At 36.4% G+C, this 26425-nt stretch overlaps 1 protein-coding gene across 1 annotated transcript in view; it reads right to left on the reverse strand.

Moving 5' to 3' along the window:
• Positions 1-26425, reverse strand: part of TENM1 (teneurin transmembrane protein 1) — a 761614-nt gene that overhangs the window by 579404 nt on the left and 155785 nt on the right. The gene's annotated exons all lie outside the window — the stretch shown is intronic.

The following is a 26425-nucleotide window of genomic DNA, read 5'->3' on the forward strand; positions in this document are numbered from 1 at the left end:
GCCCAGCCCTTTGAGGAATACAGGCATACTTTGGAGACATGAAGGGTCTGGTTCCAGACCACGACAATAAAGCAAATGTCACAATAAAGCAAGTCAAATGAATTTTCTGGCTTCCCAGTGCATATAAAAGTTATGTTTACACTATACCGTAGTCTGTTATGTAAGCAATAATATTATGTCTACAAAGACAATGTACATACCTTAATTAAAAAATACTTTGTTGCTAAAAAATGCTAACCATCATCTGAGCTTTCAGTGAATCATAATCTTTTTGCCGGTGGAGGGTCTTGCATCAAGGTTGATGGCTGCTGACTGATCAAGGTGGTGGTTGCTGAAAATTGGGGTGGTGGCAATTTCTTAAAATAAGACAACAATGAAGTTTGCTTCATTCATTAACTCTTCCTTTCATGAATGATTTTTCTGTAGCATGAAATGCTGTTTGGTTGCATTTTACCCACAGAAGAACTTTCAAAATTGGAGCCAATCCTCTCAAACCCTGATGCTGCTTTATCAACTAATTTGATGCAATATTCAAACTCCTTTGTTGTCATTTCAACAATCTTCATTGCCTCTTCACCTGGAGTAGACTCCATCTCAAGAAACCACTTTCTTTACTCATCTGTAAGAAGCAACTCCTTGTCAGTTCAAGTTTGATCATGAGATGGCAGCAATTCAGTCCTATCTTCAGGCTCCACTTCTAATTCTAGTTCTCTTGCTATTTCCACACCATCTGCAGTCACTTCCTCTACTGAAGTCTTGAACACTTCAAAGTTACCCCTGAGGGTTGGAATCAACATCTTCCAAATTCCTGTTCATGTTGATATTTTGACCACTTCCCTTGAATCGTAAATGTTCTTAATGGCATCTAGAATGGTGAATCCTTTCCAGAAGGTTTTCAATTTAGTTTGCCCAGATCCATCAGAGGAATCACTATGCCAGCTAGAGCATTATGAAATATATTTCTTAAATGAGACTGGAAAGTTAAAATTCCTCATTGATCCATGAGCTATGAAATGGATGTTGTGTCAGCAGGCATGAAAACAACATGAATGTCATTGTACATCTCCATCAAAGCTCTTGGGTAACCAGGTGCATTGTCAATGAACAGTTATATTTTGAAAGAATTTTTTTCTGAGCAGTGGGTCTTATAATATTAAATTAACCATGTTGTAAACAGCTGTGCTGTCATCCAGGCTTTATTGTACCATTTATAGAGCACAGAGTAGCATAATTCTTAGGAGCACTAGAATTTTCAGAATGGTCAAAGAGCACTGGCTTCAATTTAAAGTCACCACCTGCATTTGCTTCTAACAAGTGCCAGCCTGTCCTCTGAAGCTTTGACGCCAGGCACTGACTTGTCCTCTCTAGCTATTGAAGTCCTCGATGGCATCTTCTTCCAATAGAAGGCTGTTTTGCCTACACTGAAGATCTGCTGTTTCACGTAGCCACCTTCACTGATGATCTCAGCTAGATGACTTGCTGCAGCTTCTACATCAGAAAAGCATTGCTGCTTCCCCTTTGCACTCTTGTTATGGGGATGGCTTCTTCCCCTACACCTCATGAAACAACCACTGCTAGCTTCCAACTTGTCTTTTGCAGCTTCCTGACCTCTCAGCCTTCACAGAATTGAAGGGGGGTAACGCTTTGCTCTGGATCAGGCTTTGATCAGGCTTTGGCTTCAGGGAATGTTGTGGCTGGTTTGATCTTCTATCCAGACCACTCAAACTTTCTCCCTATCAGCAATAAGGCTGTTTTGCTTTCTTATCATTTGTGTTTTCACTGAAGTAGCACTTTTAATTTCCTTCAAGAACTTTCCTTTGCATTCACAACTTAGCTGTTTGGCACAAGAGGCTAGCTTTCAGCCTATCTTGGCTTTCAACATACCTTCCTCACTAAGCTTAATGACTTAGCTTTTGTTTTAGTGAGAGACCTGGGACTCTTCCTTTCACTTAAATAGAGGTCACTGTAGAGTTGTTAATTGGCCTAATTTCAATATTGTTGTGCCTCAGGGAACAGGAAGGCCCCAGGAGAAGGAGCAAGGTGGGAAACAGCTGGTAAGCATAACAGTCAGAACAAAGAACATCTATCCCAATTAAGTTTACTGTCTTATATGGGCGTGGTTCATGTGTCCCAAAAAAATGACATAGTAACACCAAAGATCACTTATCAGAGATTACTGAAACAAATAGAATAATGAAAAAGTTTGGGGGCACCTGGGTGGCTCAGTTGGGCATCCATCAGACTCTTGGTTTCCGCTCAGGTAACTGAGTGGAGAGTCTGCTTATCCCTCTCCCTCCCCCTCTGCTTCTTCCCTAACTCACACACGCTTGCTCTTTCTCTCTCTTTCTCTCTCAAATAAATAAGACCTATGAAAAAATAATGAAAAAGTCTGAAATATTGCAAGAATTACCAAAACGTGACACAGAGACACAAAGTGGACAAATGGTGTGGGAGAAAAATGGCGCCCATAGATTTGCTCAATGTAGGGTTGTCATGAAATTTCAGTATCTGTGCAGCACAATAAAATGAGGCATGCCCATATATTCTGAACTAAAACCTTTCCCAAATTCTTCTCGAGCAGCTGACTCCATGAGGTTGAGGTTCCTGTTTCTACTTTGTGAGGCTTCCAAAGACTTCTAACACAACCAGGGACTGACTTCTCTGGGATTAAATTTACTGTAGTTGAATGAGCTCACGTCCCCCTCCCCAACTTATTTCAATTCAAACTAGAGTCTTGATTAAATTCCAAACGGATTTTTGCTTACGACAAGCCTGCCAAGGGTATGCCCAGTAGGCTAAGAGTGTACTTCAGTCATCCTGTAAGTGCATATATGACCTTGTTTTTATTATTTTTTGGTCTAACTTCAGTTCTTTTCAAATTCTGCTATATAAGAATCACTGTACATATAAATTTATGGGATGACAAATGGGGCCCAAGCACTAGAAACTGCGTGTTAGCTAAAACACCCCTCTAGCCTGCCTTGCTATAGTAATGGGAAGCAGGACACACCAGAGTTAATTACCTTTTATCATCTCCTCCGGTTCCACAATACCTTTTCCATAGAAGACAGGGCTTCCACTTGGCTGACTATATCAGGTGAGATACACTGAGAGAAATGATAATCTTAGAACTATTTTGTAGACCTCACTTTCCTCATCTGTAAAATGAGGTAGTTGGAGCTAAATGATCCCCAAGTTATTTTCCCTGCTTTCACCATCTATGATTCAACTCACTTTGAAACCACTCCATTATTTAATAATCTACACATCTCTAGAAAATTATCTTCAACAAGCATATGATAGGCACTGGGGAAACTAAGAGATAAGATTTTAAAGGAGGCTAGAAAACTAGTGAGGGTGTTAAGATATGCCCATACAAGAATGTGCTGCAGGGTAGGAAAAGGCTATGTACCAAAATGAGAGACACGGGTGCATGGGGTGGAATCCCCAAACTCCCACCCCACCAACACACACTGAACTATGAAGTAAGCAAAAAAATTAACTTTCATTGTGTTTAACCACTGTGATTTGAAAGTTGTTATAGCAATAACTATTACTTACCCTAACTTCATGTGCATATATCTATTTCTACTCCTTCATTGTGCTTAACCACTGTGATTTGAGAGTTGTTACAGCAATAACTATTACTTACCCCAACTTCATGCGCATATATCTATTTCTATCCCTACCTCTACCTTTACTTCAACCTCTGTCTAGAGAGTTTTTACACACACACACACACACACACACACACACACACACACACAATTCAAGTCAAAAGATGAGGTTCCATTGCCTATCATGAAGGTATCTATGACCCTGGAATGACTAAATTGATCACATCTGTGGAATATAGCTGTTTAATTTTCTTTCATCCTATACTATATGCCCCTGGAAGGCAGGAGCCAAGTCTTTTTTTATTCACCACTGCATTCTCAGCACCTAGTGCCTGGAACATAGTAGGTATCCAGTAAATATTCATTTGATGAATGAACAAGGGCTTAAATTACATAGTGCTTCTCACCTGGGCTCCTACAGCACCTGCCCTTGCACTACCATTAAACCTATTACTTTATATTATAATTGCTATACATTGTCTGTCTCCTTCAGAGAGCAAGGTACTCAGTATTTGTTCAATCAAGGTTGGAACTTGGTGAATTTCTTTTAATTCTGTAAATGGAAAATGCCTTCTAAGGCCAACAAAATAGTTCTTGAATTATGTACATAAAGGCTCTCAGTCAGACCTGTCCTCTAAGTCACTTGCTCTTCTCCTGAGCGACTGAGGGTCCTTTCCTGCTTAAGCCAAAGCACAAAAGTGTCTTGGTACCCCTGAATTGCCTGAGCACTGTTAATCACAAACTTGCCTTTAACCCGTCCTAGACTGAAAGCCTGGTTTCCTGCTAGAGTCCCCAATATCAAAAGAATGGTGGTGGCCAGGGGCTGGAGGTTGAGGGAAATGGGGGAGATGTTGGTCAAAGAATACAAACTTAATAAACTCTGGAGATGTAATGTACAGCATGGTGATGATTGTCAACAATACTCTATTGTGTACTTGAAATTTGCTAAGAGAGCAAATCTTCAGTGTTCTCACCATACACAATAAAGGTAACTATGAGAGGTGATGGATGTGTTAATTAGCTTGATTGTGGTAATCAATTTTCAATGTATATCAAATCAAATGTTGTACACCTTACATACATACAATTTTGTCAATTATATCTCAATAAAACTAAAAAATAGCTTCAATATTTACTGCTGTACATTTGACCCATAAAATTAAGCCCTTTCCAAATGGGTTTTGGTTAAAGATATTTCCTATGGATTTGGATGAAAATCAAGCAAAAGAAGACAAGGGACTACTTCCATAAGACTTACTCCCTCATTTTTTCCTTCTTACTAGACTCTATTGTAGTAACTGCAAGATAAAGACCAAAAAAATTGGGTCCTTCCTTTACAAACCCAAGTAATTCTATTGACTAATTAAAAGACACTGTGGTTTCCATACCTCACTTCTTCATAAATTGACTTAACTCCTGACTGACCCAAGAGATTTGTTAAATGTGACTTGAAATTTTTCACAGTCCTCATTGCTCTAGAATTGGATAAATTAAAAGTAGGCAGGGAAGGAAACACTGTAAATGGTAAAAACTATTGCAATACTAATTCAATGCACAAAGTGAGAACATGCCATCAATTTGCCAGCAAGAAAGTGCCAGTAAATCTCACACTACAGCTGTCATGATTAGAAATGGCCATGGTCTCTATGAAGCCAAAAGCTTCTGCCATTTTTTGATGGGGCAACAAAAATAAGGGGACAGTTTCAGGAAATTTCCTGTGGTGCTATGCCTGAGTCCTGGGTTTCCAAGAACATTAAGGAAGAACTTTTGCCAAGTGTTATCATAAAAAGTGAAATATGACCAACAAAATGGCCTTCCTTATTAAAAACCGTAAGAAAAGAGGGCTGTATTGCTTTGCATTTAGAATACATATGTAATGCCAACTATGCAATTAGAGAAAAGTTTCCAAATTTCCACTTCCTCATCAATTTCCCCCTGTATAGAAATAATTATCCTCCTCTCTACTTCAACAAGTTAATAGTGGAAAGCAAAGCTTGACGAATTCCTCTGAAGAAGCCTGACTTAGAATTTTATTTTAAAGATTTAAAACGTTAGCCACCTCTACCAGAAAGCCTCAAGGAGAACAGTTTGGACCACTTTCTAACTTCTGGAAGCCTCAGCCTGATGACTATGGGTCCCTCTTGCTTTTTGCCAAAACTGAGAGGAATGTTTCCACTTCAGTGACCAGTTCATAGTGAAATAGCAACTGAGTCCAAACTCTAGAATCCAGTAACTCATGTGCTTTTATATATGCTGCAGGGATGGAGACAGGCTGCTATCTACTATCCACAGATAAGCAGACCCTGTTGATAATATCCTTGTCATAAAACTAAGATAATAAGCCATCAACAACAACTTCAATGATGAGTCTAAATATACCTACGGAATGAAAGGTCCTCATCCTGTAAGCATGCCTTGTGTGGACGGGACCAGTGTGGCATACAGCAAGGCTCTCAGGTAATTAAAATGGTAGACACATTCTTAGCTCCTCACTCAATCTACTCAACCTGTGTAAACAGTGCCCTGAAGATAGAGAAGCAGCGTGTGAAGTCAACCCATGATACAATCCCTGTTAAGTTTTTCCTATTTAAAGAGAGAATTTCACACAATGCAAATGATAAAAATGGACTTTTCATATTGCACCTCAGTCTATATAGATCAACACAATAGGTTATGGCAGTGATTTTACAACCTGAGCATGCATCAAAATCATTTGGGGGGCTTGCTGCAACACAGATTTCTAGACTCCACCCCAAGAGCTTCTGATTCAGTAAGCCTGGGATAGGACATGTGGATTTGCATTTCCCAGGCTTTGTCACACTGCTGGTTCAAGGAACACACTTTGGGAATTACTGTGTAGAGCATGGTCATAACGAATATAAGGTTTTAAGTTCATATCTCATTTCAGTCAGTTGGAAAATTCTGATGCGACCACCCTAACCAGACTTGACAGTTCAACAAATGTCTGCCCTTGGTTACAGAGAGAACAAGATGACAAAATAGGCATGCTTCTCGACAATCTTATACATCATTCTATGAAACCATGCAAAAATGTCTGAATTAGTAATTGCAGCTTTATCTACAAAGAACAGACCATTTTTTGAATTTTTAAGAACTATTCTTCTGAAAAATTTGAAACATATATAAAAATAGATAATAGTATAATAAACACCCACATACCTATCACCTAGATTGAATAATTACTAATATTTTGCAAAATGTGCTTCATTTATTTTTTAGCAGAGTATTTTATTTTATTTATTTATTTATTTATTTTTATTTATTCGACAGAGACAGAGACAGCCAGTGAGAGAGGGAACAGAAGCAGGGGGAATGGGAGAGGAAGAAGCAGGCTCATAGCGGAAGAGCCTGATGTGGGGCTCGATCCCGTAACGCCGGGATCACGCCCTGAGCCGAAGGCAGACACTTAACCGCTGTGCCACCCAGGCGCCCCTAGCAGAGTATTTTAAAGTAATTTCCAGATACCATGATATTTTCTCCCCTGAATATTTCTGCATAAAAAAAAGAACATAACCTTTTTATATTGTACTTTTACTTTCAAATTATTTTAATTTCCATTATTTTCTCAACATCTATTAAGTATATAGGGCAAGTGATCTTTCTTTTTTTAAGACAAAAATACTTAAGAATCAAATATTCAGACTAGTCCCAGGTACTAGAGCAAGTTTGTAACAACAGAGGAGACATGTCCCTTTTCTGTGTCAGAAACTGTGCTAGGCATTAGGAATATGGTAATGAAAATTTCCTGCCTCGGCTCTACGCTCTTTCCAGGAAACTAAGTTGCTATTCAAAATTTAGTCCAAAAGAATAATGAAAGAACTTAGACAAGGCCAGCATTAGCCAAAGTGTATTCCCCATAATATCCATTCTTCAGGAGCTAATAATTATTATACACATCCACAAAAAGAGTTCTATGGTCAAACGAGTTTAGGAAACACTGGGTTAAATAAACAGGTTTCTTTATTGCAGAACTTTTTGGAGTTTCTAGTAAACTAAGATACATTGGGAATCTCCAAGATGAAAGCACAGTAAGTATGAAGTATCTCTCCATCATATTAAATGACAAACTTTTGATTGTTGTTGTTGCTGCTGTGTGTGTGTTCATGTGCATGTGTTGTTTAAGGAGCATCTCTAGAAGACATATTTTGATAAACGTTCCAGTAATAGAATCTAAGGTTTACTTTACATGTCAAGAAAACTTTAGAGGAAAATAATCTCATATTCCAGTAATAGAAGGTAAGAACAGATTCCTGTCTATTTTCAAATATTAAAATGAGACTCCCTATGCAGAAATGAATTGGCTTCTTACAATTTTTAAGTATTAAATTTTCAAATTTAATATATTTACAACTGTACTTTAAAATAAAAGCATCGTATAATTGTAATAACTTAATCATATCATCATACCCAGAGCCAGTTTTTTAGATTATAATAATTTAATTAAAGTATTCTCTTTGATATATATCTTGATAATCTCACTATAGTCGATTGGAAGTGACTTAGATATTCACGGAATAGTATAATAATTGGATTTGTAAGAAAACACTCTAAATCACATGAGAACATGAAACGTACTTTGTTATCCCTAAAATCAAGTAGAGGGTAAAGGAAGGAAACATGAAAACCCTGATATACCACAAGACCAAAGATGGGTGTGCATGAGAGCAAATCAATTCACGGATATTAGCTGAGGTCATTTAGTGTCTAGTTGATTGACCAACATGGCATTTTAGCTTTATGTAAATACGTATAAGATGGCTAGGTCAACGTGGTTGTCAAGAATCGGATTTACCAGTAAAAGTAATCAACCAGATATTTTCAAAGTACCTAAAAGTTGGGCACTGTGTAGATTGGCTACTTAGTTAGCAAGCAATATTTCATATTTTCAAGAATGATTTCTTTATCAGGAAGACGGAACCCCAAAATGTTCAATATTTACAACACTGTCTAGTGCTGGCTGAGGAAGAAGTTTTAGAAAAGTCCTTTATGAAGTTACTTATCTTCCTATACCTCATTGTTCTCCTCTCCAAAGCAGCTGATAACTTTTTATGTTCTAGGATGATAAACAGAAAAGATGAAATGGAAACGGATTGTCTCAAAAATCAAAATGTCTAGGCAAATGAAGGTGGGCAACCATAAATGAAGAGTAACTATATAATCATTGTTTTAGGGTAGGATTTTAGACATTTTATCTAAATTTTAATGCTGTAGAAATTTTGTTATAAGACAGACTATGCATTTTAAAGGAAGCCTGATAAATATCTTAGTATTTAATTTTAATAAGTAATCGGTGCTTAATACTTTAAACTGCAATAACCTTAAAATACATAATTCACATTACAGAAACCACTAAAGATCCTGACTATTCATTTCTGACTTTTGTTAGCATGAAGAACTAATATTAGCTGTCTAATTAACAAAATGGTGTTTTCATACCTTCCACCAAAAAATTGCACTAGGTGATTTGTGTTTTCCTTTATTTAGCAGGCCAGGATATGCCACAATGAGAAATGATGGTCCGCGCCTGAGTGATATTATGTGATAAACTCAGAAATCAGTTTAAGTTTGGTATTTATTTTAGGTTGATTCAATCAGAGGGTAAAGATTTCTGAGTCACAGTGCTCTCCAACTTGAAACAAATCAATAAGCCCTAGTTAATCGGCAGGCAACAGCCTAACCAGACGAAGTGTGTGAAGCCCGGAATGGCTAGAGCAGCTCAGCAAACTTCATCCACAAGCACATGAGACAATACAAAGCACTGCTATTACATATTTCTTTGCATGATGCTAAACCTATCATTTGGGTGAAAATAAACATCTATGAGGAGAATTAATACATGGCTCTAAGCTTCTTTCCTAGCTCTATAATTGCCTAGATATTAATCTTCTCATAAAAACTTCCTCCTTTAAATCTAATAGTTCATATATCAATAGACACTTGAAGCACAGAAATGTGAAATAATGTAATTTTTGAAACTAATTCAATAGAAATAAAAACAAGCTATGTTTTACAATAAAGATGATGATCCAATCCTCAATTGTTTAACCAGGCATCTCTTCAGTCTGAGTTTTAGTCTCTCCATCTGCAAAATGGGAATAGTACCATTGTATCCCTGTGTTGAAAAGATCAATGAGAACAAATGCGAGGTATTATAATGTTACAGGTGTTAACAATAAAAGGCTTTTCAGGTATGTACGTGGCCTGCCATCTTTAAAGGCAGCATTCTGCTTACCTACAAAAGGTCCAAACAGCTGATCAATTTACAAAAAAAAAAAAGGAAGGTAACATAATTTTTTAAAAGACAAACTTTCTTCGCTTTCATATGGGCTAGTGGCTTCCAAACTGAAGATTTCTATCTCTATAAAAGAATGGAAACCATTATTTTCGAGTATACACTAGAATCATTATGAAATTATTATTTAATTGAAGTTAGTCCTTGAGAAACACTGACTTAGCAAAAAATAAAACAAAAATTTTTAATGAATAGAGCTTGAGAGAATACTTGACTTTTCACTGATTGGTTTTGCCCTCTCAAAGAGCACTGATTCTCGACTGGTGGCCTTGTTCTCTAGGGGTGGATTTCAAAATCTCTAGAGCAATGTTATATGGAGTGTAACTGGAAAAGGCATACTTACTATCATAATATAATTTTATATTTGTAAGCTAGAAAAGATAGTTTCTAAAAGAATCTATAGAAAATAATATTCTCAGTGGAGTTCAGAGAGACATGTTTTTATATTTCTTAAAGGGAGGCATGTGTTTGCATAGGTTACAAAATAGTTTCAGGGGTTTAGAACCCAGTTCCCAAAGGGCTCTGGGGAAAGGTTTCCATTATGCCTGGATCGCTAAACTGTTAACAGGTCATGTAAATCACCAGCACTCTAGCAATCGGCCCAAAGTAATGCTCTGAAGATTCACTAAACACACGGTAAAGAGGATGGTGAGCAAAGCAATCACTGCAACTATTAAAACCAAGCGATGAAGAGCAGGCTGTCAAAAAGCAAATAGAGACATCCTTGGGTGTTTTTGCATGACCGATAATCTCGGACTGCCAGATTTAGCAAATAAGTCCCATTTGGGACACATTTATATGAAAAAGAAATATTAATTGTTTATCTGAAGTTGAAATTCAGCTGGGCATCTTGTGTTTTATCTGGCAATGCTTAGTGAAACCTTCCCTCCAGCGCATCAATAAGATAACACTTCACAAAGGATTATGCAATATATCATAGGAGCATATATGTAATATATCAGAGCAAGCAATTCAACTTGATCATTTATTCAGAAACTATTCTTGCTCCCAATGTTGCCCAACAGCTCTTTAATGAGAAAAAGCTGTGCTGCACATTAGTTTCAGCTGTCACTGCTGAGATTCAACTTATGGTAGGCAAAGCAAATAAAAACTGACCCCTTTATGGAGGAATCATTATTAACCTTACAAGCTCCATACATATACTTTGATAGAATATCTAAATTTTCTTTGAGAGTGCCGCATTATATTGCGACTTAGCTACATAGCCATTCACCTACTCAATCCAAGTCACTGGAAATTAGGATCGAGGAAGCAAAGTAAATAAACTAGAAGAAACACCATATCATAGAGGATAGGGTGGTGAGTGGACTGGAATTCAAGAGACCAGAGTTCTTTTTCCTCTTCTACCATTAAACTGCGGTGTGACCATGTAAAAGTCATTTCACCTCTTTGGGCCTCGGATTCAGAAATAGTAAAATTAGTAAGTTAGACTGGTGATCTAGTCATCAATTGTTTACTAAGCAACTTTTATACGCTAGACCCAGAGCTAAGCAGTTGTGATGCTCCTTTCACAGGGCTCATAGTCCACTATGCTTCTAGTTCAAAGATTCTACACTTTGAATTTTGAAACAATTTCTTCAGGTCTTATTTGGGGAGAAAAATGTCTGAAACTCACTATGTTACTTGTCCAAACTTCTCCAAATTCCTTGTAAAAGTTGGAGTAATTTAAAATTTAAAAGCATAGTATTTTCATTGTTAAATTTCCTAATTCCTTCCTCAAAGTTCATGGTAACCAATCTCAAATTACCTAAATTCTAAACCTTAGAGATGACGAAACTGCAGTCTTTGAGGTTTATATCCTATTCTTTAGAGTGTGCCACAAATGTAATGTTAAAGTGTAGATAACCTTTTGAATGTTGTTTTATTAAGAATTACTTGAGTTATAGGTCACATGTAAAGCAGTTTAAAGGCCTTATTGACAAGCACATCCCTACAGACTAATATGAGTGGACAGATCTTAGCTTGTCAGTTCAGCTTGGATGAAAACATACAATTAACAGATTGAACAAGCAATATAGATGTTTCCCATCAACCTTTGACAAATGAAAGGTAAGCAGAGCTGTGTGCCTCTCATAAATTGCTGACTTTGTTATGCTGAGGCTTGTGTTATATTGAAAATGCTTTACATCTGTGAATGGAAAATGAAAATCCTGTCAACCATAGCCAAATGTGTTTTGCACATAAGACGATGTACACTACTTTACTATGGACATTAAGTCAATGAATACCCCCAAAAACCCAGGCCAGAGCAGATGGGCATTTTAGCATTAGTGTCAGGGCAGCTCAAAACCAAAAACAAAACAAAAATTAAACCAAACCAACCCCCACCAGATTGCAAATTTACACTGTGACAGATTTGATGTTCAAAGAACAATTCTCCTTTTAAAAATAAACCTCGTAACAATGCTGATATTTACCCAGGTTGAGTTATTTTGAGAAGAAGGAGCCAAAAAACTAAATATGGGTAACCATGTGTGATAGTATATAAAATCAATCATATCCTTTATTTTGATCATAAACCGTCATGAAGTTTCAGATGGAAAATTTTGTTCTGATCACTTTTCTTAAAGTAGCACATAGTAGCAACGTTTATCAGACAGAAAAATATGTTGTCTGCTGTGGATATTAATTAGTACTCAGACTTCCGTGATTACAAGTGTAGCTTAAGGTAGAAATGGTGTAATAAAATGAGCAATTTGGGAATTTGGAACAAAAAGTCTGGCTTCAAGGCCCTTCCTCCACAATTATGAAACTCTTCTCTGAGTGGCTTTGAGTAAGCCATTTGATCTTCCTGTAGCCCAAATCTTCTTGGTGATTGTTAGTACCTACACCACATGAGGCTCAAATTGGAAGGATGTGCATGAAAACATCTAACTTCTGAGTTACAGAATGTTAATTAAAACTAATGATAGTAGTAAGTCCATGTCATAATTGTCCTTCAAAGGTGTTTCATTAGTATTGATTAAAAAAGAAAAAAAAGATGGGTTGGGCTTCACCGTTGAACGAAACCAAATACTCAATGGAATGAAATCTGCCTCCATACTTAGGTTATTTTCACATCTTTGGGTGGATCTTCTCTAACTATTCCCCATGACTGGCTCCTTCTTGCCATTCAGGTTTCAGCTCCCAACTTCCTCCCAGGGGAGGACTTCCCTAACCACACCAGCTAGAGTACTGCCTCATATCTCAGTCTCTATCGAATTACCTTGTTTTATTACATGGAATGTGTTGCCACCTGAAATTATCTTTTTATTCATTTTCTTGAAATTATCTTTTTAAACATAGTTATCTTTCTTGCCTGACAAGAACATGAGCTCCAAGAAGGCAGAGAACCTATTTGTCCCATCCACATGTTTACTTCTGTATTCCCAGTGGTTACACAAGTTTTTGGTACATAGAAGGATTTCATAAATATTTGCTAAATAAACAAGTAAATAGATATCCTAACTCCATGAAGCAATATAATTTTTTTTGTTTTTGATCAAGAATGTAGGCTTTGGGCCTATCATTACTGGGCTCAAAATTTTCCGAAGTTGTTCCATGGAGGGTTTTTCTAAATGGAAGGCCCAGGTTTATTTTTTACCTAGTCAAATGACTGAAAATTCAAGTTAATTCTCCAGGTGAGTAATTAGGATAAAACTTAATTCTTCAGATGAATTCCAAAGAATTGATTATTTCTCCAGCGACCACTGGGTTGCATTCAAATCACCACTTCACTACAGACTCTGAATGACCCAATTTACAAATCCCCATGAATCAAATTAACTAGATAACTGCCAAAATGTAATCCCATTCGAGGAATGAAATATCTGGTTTTATTGTCTACATTAGTTAAATGAACTCCATTAGTTAAACTTCACTTCCATTTGTACTGTTTTAAGATAGCCTGTTGTAAGCTTTTAGCCCTAAAATATGGCGACAGTCCTAAAATTTTCTCATTTTTCCTTATATTATTCCAAATTTGATACCTCATTCTTCCCCCCTCCCCACTGCCACTGAATTAAAACACTATACGCTTAACCTACAGGGATATAAACATCTCACCAAGGCTTTATATTAGAATTGTAAATAAAATGCCAAATGTTTCTAAATGACTCATTGTTAATAAAATCAAATGTAACTTTACCTGAACGGTTTAATGTTATGTAAACTTCACAAAAATTAAGGTTTTTGTCTTAGAAGAGAAAACCATTTTATGGTCTTACAAAATTTCTGTGAGGCTGTCAATTAAAAATCCATCCCAGGGATTATACACCTGAATTAAAGACAATTCTTTTGCCTGTGCTTCTAAGCAGGTCTTAGGTAAAATTCCTATATCATTTATCTTTTTTTTTCCCCAGTGAAGACTTTTACATTTTCATTTCAGTTCCCATTCTTTAAACATCTGGCTGCAGCTATACCTGCAGTTTTCTATGAATGTGGACAATTATGGTAGGAGTTATTGTTCTATTCTTGTGCATTAGCACCTGTTACCATTATAAGACCTGCAAGCAAATAGCTCAGAAACAATAGCAACAGATTTAGAAATGAAATCGTCATAACGCTTTTGTGCTTATATAGCACTGTTTTTCCCCTAGTAGATTTCTTTATGAAAACCATTTCATCAATCCTCTAAGTCAGGGGTTGGTGAACATTTTTTTTTCCTTTAAAGAGCCAGACAGTAATTTTTTTAGGCTTTGCAGTTTATATAGAATCTGTCTTAACTACACAGCTCGTCTCTTATAGTGCAAAAGCGGTATGTGAATAAATGAACATGGTTATGTTTCAATAAAGCTTTGCTTATGGGCACAGAAACTGGAATCTCATATAATTTTCACATGTCACAAAATATTATCCTTCTTTTCATTTTCTTTTTGAACCATTCAAAAATGTAAAAATAATTTTTAGCTCGCAAATCATACAAAAACAGGAGGCAGGCTATATTTGGCGGAGGGTCGTAATTTGCCAACCCCTGCTGAGTTGTCCCTTGACACTTGTACATGCAGAAAATATTTTCCTTTTTACCTCTGATAATGACAAATATGGCACTAAAAAGTTGAAGAAGTTGTAGCAAGTTCTAGAGGAATTTATGGCCATTCGTTCACTCAGCAAATTATTTGTTGAGTGCCTAGTTGGCAAGAAACAAATGTTGCTAACTCCTTGTGTATAACAGCAAGGGTCCCCCCACATTTAAATATTATTAATATGTGTTTCACCCCCACAGGTCATGTAAGTTTCTCCTCAAGAGAAAAGGCCTTGCTTTAGACCTTAGTGACTCTACACCCAGTAACTGAAAGACCCATGTAGATTTTTCAAAGAAATTAAAACCAGAGGAGAAATAAGACACAAACAGAAATGGTACTCAGGGTTCAATAAAATTAGGCTGAAAATAACATGAAATCTTCCAGGTCAAAATGTATAAAATATATCATCTACTTTTAAGTTAAATCCTCGGAGATTCAAATAGCATTGTGATATGAGGACCAAGTAGCAAAATTATTATTGTAAACAGAGTTTGATCCGTGGTTTTGGGAACTCAAATAATAGCCCAGTGCTCTAAAAGCTCCGGTCTCAAATATGATATATAATGAACCTTTGTGAGAGCACTTCCATGACTACAAAATTATTTTTTAAAATTTCTGTTTAGGGTGCCTGGGTAGCGCAGTCATTAGGCGTCTGCCTTCGGCTCAGGGCGTGATCCCGGCGTTCCGGGATCAAGTCCCACATCGGGCTCCTCCACTGGGAGCCTGCTTTCTTCCTCTCCCACTCCCCCTGCTTGTGTTCCCTCTCTTGCTGGCTGTCTATCTCTGTCAAATAAATAAATAAAAAATCTTTTTAAAAAAAATTTCCTTTTAGCATACCAAACATCAAGAGGCCTAATTAATTTAGAGAAAGGCAGTTCCTACTAAAACAGACCATTTATCCCTCTGAGGTATGAATTAAAGTACAACTGATTTCTATATTTGAGAAACTTAAGTCTACATTAAATGTGTGTATATTCTCTGTGGAATCCCTAAGCAACACAATTTAATTTTATAACCTTTATTTCTTTCTTGTGTTATCACACATTTTAATGTAGATTTATTATAAATCACATATTCTGCATACTGAATGAATAGAAATAATTTGCAGTATTCAAAGAACAAGGTGGTCCACTAAGCTTTGAGCCACATCGGTTCTGAAACTGCAAGTATCAGGCCGTGGAATTCCCTTTTTGGCTAAGTTTTAGACCTGAACATGGACTGACATTATATTTAGAGAATTGACCAGAGTCTTCTGGCTGTTCATCACCCTGGAGAGGATAGCGCTCCAGAAGAGCAACGTTGGATGATGATAGATGATGACATGCATACAATTTTACTGAGTAGCTTGTGCCTCATGAATAAGGATCTAAAAAAATTCAGTGGTTGGGTCACGGTATAAATAATGTCCTGGCTAGCTCTGTATAAAACATGGAGCCACTTGGGGCGCCTGGGGGGCTCAGCCGGTAGAGCATGTGACTCTTGATCTCAGGGGTGTGAGTTCAAGCCCCACACTGGGTGTAGAGCTTACTTAAAAAATTATTAAAAATTGTTTTAAAGCATGTAGCCACTACTCTCAGTCATGAACACTACTGATAGAGGACATACATTCTTTAATACCTCCCTTAAACCAAGACCTATATTCTTAACTATCCATTAAAGTATGCTTGCAATAACGTGCTTAGTTAGCTTTATTATTATCATCTAAGTACTATCAATATGCTTCACCAAGTGCAAGAGGAAGCTTTATATTTCTAGCTATTTTTGCAGTGAAGTATTAGCTTCCACTAAATCTCCTGATAAGCCCTGAGAATACAGAGTCCTGCCAATTCCCAATCAATTCTGTTTGGCCTTATGATTCACTGTTACTTGGGTGAGTTGGTTCTCAACAGGCAACATGACCTTCAGTTTTATATGAAAAGTTAAAATTTTTTAGAAGTTATATTGAGAATATTCAACACAATGCAGAAGTGTTATTTTATTTAGGAATAATCACTTCTGAAGGGTCCAAAAAACAAACAAACAAAAAAAAAGAGCAATGCTACTATAAAAGTATTGTTCTGCATGACCATAAAGCAAAGAGGAATTTTCAAAATTGTCTGAAGAGAGATGCTTAGTCAAAATAAAAAATTTAGACCATAAGTACAAATAGTATAATTTGACAGTGAGGATGTTATATCAGTTCTTCATCTTTACAGAGGAGTAAATGCTTTAACACTATGAAAGATACTGAAAAGTGAAAATCCCTCTAAATACATAGAAATGATAGATTATTCATAAAAAGGGGGAAAAAAAGAACCATAGCTGTGTTCAAAGACAAGATTAACATCTCCTTGGACTGGGAACAGAAGAGAAACTGCAAAGCAGTGTGAAACAAATGATGTGCTGGGTTCTGAGCCCAGAAGTATGCAATGCTACCCAAGACTTCAGCTCCTGAGGGGTGTCAGTGATAAGTACTCTGAGGCAGGCAAGGTGAATAGCAAAGGCTTCCTGAACAGGGTTACAGATTTATAATCAACAGCTGACCTAGAGAGAAAAGAATATGGCACAGGCTCACACTCCAGCCCTAAGCTAAGTACTCACTGCCTCAAGGACAGAATTAGTGAGATCGCTGAAACACGACGAGCACTAAGAAATCAACACTAAAATGAGAGTCCTCAACCCCTAAATGTATGGAAACTTTAATGCTAAGCGAAATAAGTCAAGCAGAGAAAGACAATTATCATATGATTTTTCTCATCTATGGAACATAAGAACTAGGAAGATCGGTAGGGGAAGAAAGGGATAAAGAAGGGGGGGTAATCAGAAGGGGGAATGAAGCATGAGAGACTATGGACTCTGAGAAACAAAGTGAGGGCTTCAGAGTGAAGGGGGTGGGGGAATGGGATAGACTGGTGATGGGTAGTAAGGAGGGCACATACTGCATGGTGCACTGGGTGTTATACGCAAGTAATGAATCATCGAACTTTACATCAAAAACTAGGGATGTACTGTATGGTGAATAACATAATATAATAAAAAATTATTATTAAAAAAATAAAAATGAATAAAAGCACTGTTAAATATTAAATGAGTTAAAAATGAAATCACAATAGAAATTAAAAATATATATATTCAGAAATTAGAGACAGCAAAAGTATTACATAGCAACATTTGTGGGATACACCTAAAGGTATACAATGAGGTAAACAGACAGCATTCAGGGCCTTTATTAACTAACCAGAAAGGTGAAAAAATAAGTGAGTGAAATATTTCAAGACGTTAGAAAAATAATGTCAGACTAAACTTAGAGAAAGTTAAAGGGAAGGAAAATAAAAATAAACACTGGAATTATTACAACAGAAAGTAGAAAGCAGAGAAAAGGAACAAAAAAGTGAAAAGCTGGATCATTAAAAAAAAATTATAAAAATAAAAAATCCTCTGGCAAAACTGATAAAGAGAAAAATTTGATAAGGGGACTATTTTTTAGGAAAATATAAAAAACCGAAACACTCTAAGGAAGACCTAAAAAATTAAAAATAAAAACTAAACAATAACCAGTAAACAAATGGAATGTATAATCAAAAGTCTCCTACTTCAAGATACAACAGGCTCACACAATTTCAAATGCAAAATTTATCAGACTTCCAAGGAATACGTAACTTCTGTATATAAACTATTTTAGAGACTAAAAAAAAAAAAAGAGCAAAAGATATCCAACTCACTCACTGTGGCCCACATAACCATGACCCAAACCCCGAAAAGGGAAATTTGAGAAAGGAGAATTCCAGACTAATCTTACTCATGCAAAAATCCCTTAAAAACCAGCAAATCAAATCCAGGAATGTATAAAAAAAATAATACATCATGGTCAAACTGAGTCTATCCAAGGAATGAAGGGCTGGCTGAACACTGGAGGAATTAATCAGTGTAATTAACCAAATTAACAAAATAAAGCAACAAAAACATATGTGACCTGAATAGATGCAGAATAGCACTTAACAAAAGTCAGCATTTTTCATGTTTAAAAACCTATTTTTATATAGCAAATTAAGAATACATCAGTAGTTCCCTGACTTCCTGAAGATTATCTTTTAACAACTTAAACATAATAATCAATGCTATGATTTTAGAAGTGTTCCCATAAAAGTCAGGACAAAGACACCCATTCTCACCACTTCTATTTAACATTTTAATGAAGGTCCTAAACAATACACTAAACAGGGAAAATAAAGCAGGTACAAAAATGGAAAGGATGAGATAAAACCGTTATTATTTGCAAATGATAGAACTGTCTACATAGAAAAATCCAAGAGTAAGTACAAACTATCAGAACTAACAAGAAAGTTTAGCGAGGTTTCTGGAAACAAAATTGATATATTAAAACCAATAGCAAACCCCTACACAAGTAATAACCAATTAGATAATTCAATAGAAAAAGAAGATCCTATTTACAGTATTAACAAAAGCTAAAAAGAACCTGAGAATAAAACTAGCAGAAGTTGAGCAAAACCTTTATAGAGTAAGATACAAAAATTATTGAAGGACATAAAAGATTATAACAAATGGAGAAATAAAATACATGAATTGGAAGACTCAATATCATAAAAATATGAATTGTATTCAAATTAATCTATAAATCTGATGCAATGCCAATCAATCAAAGACACAAGAAGCAAATTGAAACCACAAGTCACAAACCTGGAGACAACTGCAAAGATCAAAACTACAAAGATTAGTATCCAAGATTTATTTTTTTTATAAAAATACAACTGAACAAAAAGCAAAAGAGTGAATAAATGATATCACCAGGCAATTCTCAGACAAGTAAACCTGAACAGTTACATGAAAAAGCCCTGAGCCTCACAATCAGTGGCATGCAAATTAAATCAGTGAGAAGTCATAGTATGTATGAAGACTGGCAAAAATTTAACAAAACAAGTGTTGATAAATATATAGAGAATTAGCAATTTCATGTACGCTTGGTGGGAGTCTCTCTCGTGCACTCTGGAGAGCAATTTGGCAATTATCTAGTAAAGGAGGGTATTGAGAATATTCATGTCCTTTGACTCAAAAATTCTACTTCTAGGTGTATACTCTAACGTACTGTCTCACACATACACACAAAAAGTACTCACAAAAATGTTTACTGCAGCACAGTTTGTAAAATTAAATTTGGTGAACAGTCTAAGTGTCCATTACCAAAGGAGGATTAGTATATTCATCTAATAGACCACATATATAAATTAACGAAATGAAACAGCACCTCACATACCAGCATAGTTAAATCATAGAAACAAGAGAGAAATGAACATTGAAGAAGGATATTTATTTAATGGAAACCTATATGAATACTGTAAAAAGAAACCCAACAAAGTATATATAGGAATGATAAGTATCAAATTCAGGATACAGGTTTCATCTAAGATTGTATTTAAGAGGAAGGGAAATGAGATGGGGAAGTAAATAAGTTTTAATTTTATCTGTAATGTTTTAATTCCTGAAAATAAATGTAAAGAACATATGGTAACATGTTATTATATTTAAGCTGAGTCAAAGAGTAATAGGCATATGAGGATCTGCTATATGAAATCCCTGTACATTTGACATATTTCATCATTAATAAAAAACATAGTTAGAGGAAAATAAAAACTTTCATCCAATGTTCCTGAAAATTTCTCTCCGGTTTAGGAATCAGCCATCAACCTGGCACTGAAAACCCAAGATAAACTCAAGCAGAATTAAAAGTTTTGCATTGAGGAATTAAAGTTGGCATTTAGCAGCTATATGTTGACTTCACATGCCACCAAAGATTTCCAAATATTAACTCCCAAAATACAAAATTCTTTAAAACATCAAATGATTTAATAGCCAGAGAAGTTGATGGAAATACATATTAATGCAACTTAATGCTACACCCTCCCCCCAAATTGCAGTAGTTGGAAGAGAAAGCAAAGAAGCCTAAAAACTGTGACTGCAGGAAAATTCCAAAATTTCTTACGAATTGTTGTTAGGTTGTTTTAATGACATTTGGCTTTAGAAGTCAAATATCTTACACCTATAATTTCACAGATAGAAAATGACAGAGGGAGAAGGAGAGAAGGAGGGAAGGGGAGGAAGGAACGGAGGCAGAGACCATGCTCAGGTGCCCAAGACCACGGAATTCCCCACCCAAAGAGCTGGAACCCATTTCCAAGATTTGTAAGGGTTTCTTCCCCAAGTCCTTACCCCTAAAGGCAGACATGACTTCTCTGTACAAATCCCCAGGTCCAACAGGGTCAAGAGTAGCTGTTCGCAAGATGTGGTTGGAGTTTATACATTGGCAGTGATGTCAACTGTGTTTATGTTAGGACACTTAGAGTTGTCCAAGTGTTCTAAATTTGAACCTGGCCCTCTAGGTCACTAAAAAGGTATTATTTGTCAAATATATTTTATTTAAAAGTATGTCAGTTTAAAATATAGCTTTTAAATTTTCATTGATAAGGTAAGTCAATCTCCATATATATGTACTCATACTCTGAGGCCTGGTAAATGTTAGGGGTGGGCCTGGATTGATCCTTTTATCCTTTTCTTTCCTGCTTCTCCAAAACCTTTTTCTGTACCAGTCTGTTAAAAAGAAGTTTTAGAGAGAGAGAAATAACTGTCATGCCTAACTCATAGAATCATGGTGAGAATTAATTGACTGAACGGATGCAAAAAGGCTTTGTAGCCTGTCCGCATTAGATAAAAGACATCACACATCTTGTTTTTCTGGCATAGTCTTCCGTTTTGTATGTGTTGGCCATGAAATGGTCGGAATTTCTGCTCTGTGGATAACTTAGGCACTGCTGATTCCACCTCGATGCACACTGAGTAATGAAGGCACTTGGCTTTGGGTAGGTCTTCAGACTGCTCAACACTGAACTTATAGGTAGTTCTTTTATCCTTCTTCTGGAGAGCTCTCTATTTCCAGTCCCTTGAAGTCTTACTTTTATCCTTACCTATGTCCTACTTGAGTTTCCTTAAATTTATTCATAAGCCAGATGTTAACAGTTCTTATTAAAAAAAAAAAAAAGAACAGTTTTATTTATCCTCAGGCTAAACCTCAACAACAGCTATTAATCACTCTTGCTTGGAACGAGTTTATATGATACCAACTCTTTCCAATACCCAGAAGATACCCCATCTCTTCTTATGCCTTACCTTTCTTTAAAGTCAAGTCATCCTAGCAGGTAGCAGGCATGCTTTTGGCCATTTTATAGATGAGGAACCCAGACTCAGAGTGATATGGCAACCCGCCTGCAGTCACATGACAAAGCACATGTTTGTCAAACCTAGGACTGGAATTTAGGGTGGTCTGCCTACAAAGTCCATGTGCTCTTCCTATGCTTAAGATAACTTAGTAAACCTTGAAGGTATAATATATTACACTGCTATCCTCTTTTTATTTATTTACTTACTTATTTTTTGGACCTCCTGCAGCTACTGCAGTAAGAAAACCCAGGAAGTCCTCTCGTAGGGAACAAAAGTTCAAGTTCACTACAGGCCTCTTTTAGAAAGCCAAGAGGAAACCAGCGGTGCTCCACGTCCCTGTAGCTTGCCTATGGCTAAGGCAGAAAGGGTCCTTGAAGTTGACACGTGGTCCAGCCCAGTACATCAGGGTCAGGCAACGATCAGAATTTAGGACCAAGGTTACTAAGCAGGGGGACTTTGGCCATGGTAGATATTTAGAATAAGACTGAAGATGATCATGCTGGTCCACTTACTGGCACAACTGAAGATGATCATGCTGGTCCACTTACTGGCACAACTGCCTGAGGATGCAACCTGTGTTATTTGCATTCTCTAAGTGACTGAAGCTGATCAGTGACTCTCTACAGTGTATCTTTTACTTTTTAACTAATATGCACTTCAAGGCATTTTAAATATAATTATGTCGCATATCATTTGGTTAATCAAATTAATGTTTGAAAGAGTTCACAGGCAGCATGAGACCTTTTTTTGTTTTTTTCAAATTACAGAATTAAAATTGGCTAAGCATCAAACTTAAATCCTGAAAAACTCAAAAAGAAGGTTAGCATTTGGAAACCCAGGAAGCTCAACTGGACTCTCACTTATGGGGAAAATACATTTCTCATTCTCAACTACTGTTTTCTTGGCCCCATAAACATATCTACTCCAGCCGTTCTTTTGTTGGCCCTCCAAAAAGCTTCAGTTCAAAAAAAGATGTCAAAGGAAATTTAATTATCAAGGTAAAAAGCCCCAACTCTATTTTCTCTAGTTTGGAGTCACAAGAATAGCTTCCTATATCATCTAAGATTTTATATTCCATACTTTCTTCACTATCTGTTCATGAAAAATGTTCAACCTTATCTGTTCTATTCCCCAGAATGCTCTTTCAAGCTATATATGACAGATGCCCAAAGTTCATTTATCTGTACCTAAAATCTAACAGTTGTTTTGCTTAATGTTATATGTTAACACATATATTATACAGAGAATAAAATCTTGGTGGTGTGAGAAAATTGTGAATTTTTTTAAAAGGTCTAAACTCTAAAATAATTAATGCAATAGTTTTACCACTTTCATTTGCAAATAATGATTCTTGCTAACTCCTAAGTGTTACTAGTAGTGGTCCCTTAGGACATTTAATGAGTAGATAAAAATAATTTGAAACTAGTGTATTGATTGCTTGTAAATAAATGGATGTTTGAGTAAAAATATGTTTTCAAAATGTATTCCTTTAAAAGTTTAAGTAACCAGCCTAGGGATCTTATATTAGCATTTTAATTTGAATCATTTTTATGAATTAATATAAATTAATGGATTATTGCCACATTATAGTGCTGTGTTAACTATATTGCCCCTTTTCTGGTTATCTTAGTAAATAACTGATTTGAGAAGGACATACATCATTCCCCTCTTCTAAGCCAGCTCCAACTGAAATTTTAAACTATTGACAAATGAATAAGAGAATCTGCAAAGAAAAACATTAGTTAATATAATTGAATTCATCAAGTTTTTCTTTTCAGAAACTAGAAAGCATTGCTACTCTGTGAACTTCATCCATTCAGATTTAAGACCCTCCGGACTTAAAGGTTTCCTCTTATTCTCCCATTTCTCCTAGGAGCAGAACAGATTGATCACTGATTTGCTTCTTGTTTCCATCTTCCAGTATTTTAAGTTTCAGGTTTTTAAATTGTAAAAATCAGGGCTAGAAGATAAAACTAAGCAGATGTTTTTAAATTACAAAAGTATAGAATATGTTCCATCAGTACTAGAAGGGTAAGGAGAAGTGAAAGAAAACATTAATGAGTTTTGGTTTCAAAATAATGCTCCACTACCTAAAAGAGATGAAGAAACAATATAAGTAAAATGTGGATGGGAAAACAAACAAACAAACAAAAAGAAGAAACTACATATTATCCAACTAGATTATGGCAATAACTTCCTAACTTGTCACCAGGTCCCAGTGTGGGCTTTCTTAAATCCAACTCACATCCAAATAACCAAATTCATCTTCATAAAATAAAACTTCCATCTTATAGCCTTGTACAAAAGCCTTGGGGAGCAAACTGTTGGTTACAGGATCAAGTCCAGACTTTTCTGCTGTCTACAGTCTGGTCCACTTCTACATATCCAAACACTCCTTATACTATTCCCCCAAACAATCGTCCAACCCAGTCAGCATGGTTCCTTCCAACAACTGTGCTTATTTAATTTTGTGACTCTTACTTACAGGGGCTGCTGCTCTCCCAGTTTTGAAAGCCTACCTATGCTTTAAGACACAGTCTAAGATAATTCACACAGGGAACATAACAGAGTCTCACTTCCCAGGGTCCTAATATACTAGTATTCTGTTCCAAAGATTCTTGCATGTGATTTTATGCTCTGCTGTATTCTTCTCCAATTGTTATGTTTCATGAATTTATCCCTCCAGAAAATATTAACAGAGCTCTTGTCGTGTATAAGTAGTATCTGTGAAACTATAAAAAGTGACTCTAAGCTGGGGGGACAGATGCCCCAAGTCTGAAAATGTGTGTGTGGAGGGGCTCCTTTTGGTTGTTAGAGTGATGGAGAGATGTTACTGGCATTCAGTTAGAGAAACCAGGGATAATATTTATCATGCAATGGTGTGGGGCAGTTCTATAGTATGACAAATTCTCTCTTCCAAAAAGTGACTATGGAAGGCCCCAAAATGAACCAGACAAGACTCATGGCCTCAGTGAGCTTATTGGTTCAAGGGGAAGATGGTGTGAGTGTCATGCATAAAAATGTTATATCTCAGCACATAAACTATTTGGTGTCAGGACTACGTTGGTTTTTTCCCATCAGTGGCTCACAGTATGTAACACTGGTCAGGATACATGGTAGGTACTAGGTAAAGACTTACTGACTTGAAATACATTTTTTGAAAACCCTAAAACTCAATGTATATTATGTCATCCAGGGGAGGGCTAGTTCTACAGATAATCATGTCATCCTCACTGCATTTTGAAATCAATAAAGAAGACAAAGCTGTGACAATAGAGCCTGCTAAACCTCCTCAGGGCCAGCTATGAAGTTTTTGGAGTGGAAAATGCAGCCTCTGGCAATAAGTAGTAGGAGACAGGGAAAAAGGGTTGGTAAAACATCGGAAGCCTCAATTCCTTCTCTTGAACCATGGGTTTGCTACAGAACATTTTACCTTATACAGATCGGTGCTGAATAACTGTAGATTTGCTTTCTTTTCATATCCTCTTCCTGACTATAACAATCATAAACTGCATACATTGCAGAAGAAAAATTTACTCAGCTCATCTACACAATATTCTTCCTTTGTTTATAACCAAATTTTATTCATCCATACCTCTTGTTGGGCTGCAACATTTAAATAAAATGACAAATAGTTTTCATTATACATGTCAACAATGAGGAAACACGTACATGCATATTTAAGAACACTACTTCGAATGTACATTGTGCCTTTCTTCTGGAAGGAACACATTTTGTTTTTGCATTTGCCCTTACAACAGCACTATGAGATGATCATCCCATCTTATAGCTGCAGAAACTGTGGTCCCCAGAAAAGTAACTTGCTAGAAGTCACATAGTCTGTGTCAAGGCCCGGACTAGAAGCCAGAGCTCTTGACTCCCTAGACAATATATTACTCAGGAGACTTTATTTATCTGCCTTTATTGCTTCAAAGATAAGAAGAGCCCTCCAGGAAAAGCAACAAATCTACATACCATCCGAGATGCTAGACTTCTGCAATCTGTTTGGTTTTGCAGGATTTTCTATGTTACACTGTTCTTAGTTAACTCTACACCAGAGCAGGCGGGAGACCAAAATTTGTCATTTGCAAAAGTAGGCGTCAATCTGCACTGATCAACAAATTCTAACTCAGTAAGTCGAGCTTGCTCTAAAGGAACAATGTTGGAACTGTCTCATGCCTGCAACTCTCATGGAAAATAATGATATTCTGATCAAAGATCACGGATAGAATTACAGTGTCTCACAAACTACCACAAGTCCA

Source organism: Ailuropoda melanoleuca, chromosome X (genome assembly GCF_002007445.2).
Source record: "Ailuropoda melanoleuca isolate Jingjing chromosome X, ASM200744v2, whole genome shotgun sequence".
NCBI lineage: Eukaryota > Metazoa > Chordata > Mammalia > Carnivora > Ursidae > Ailuropoda > Ailuropoda melanoleuca.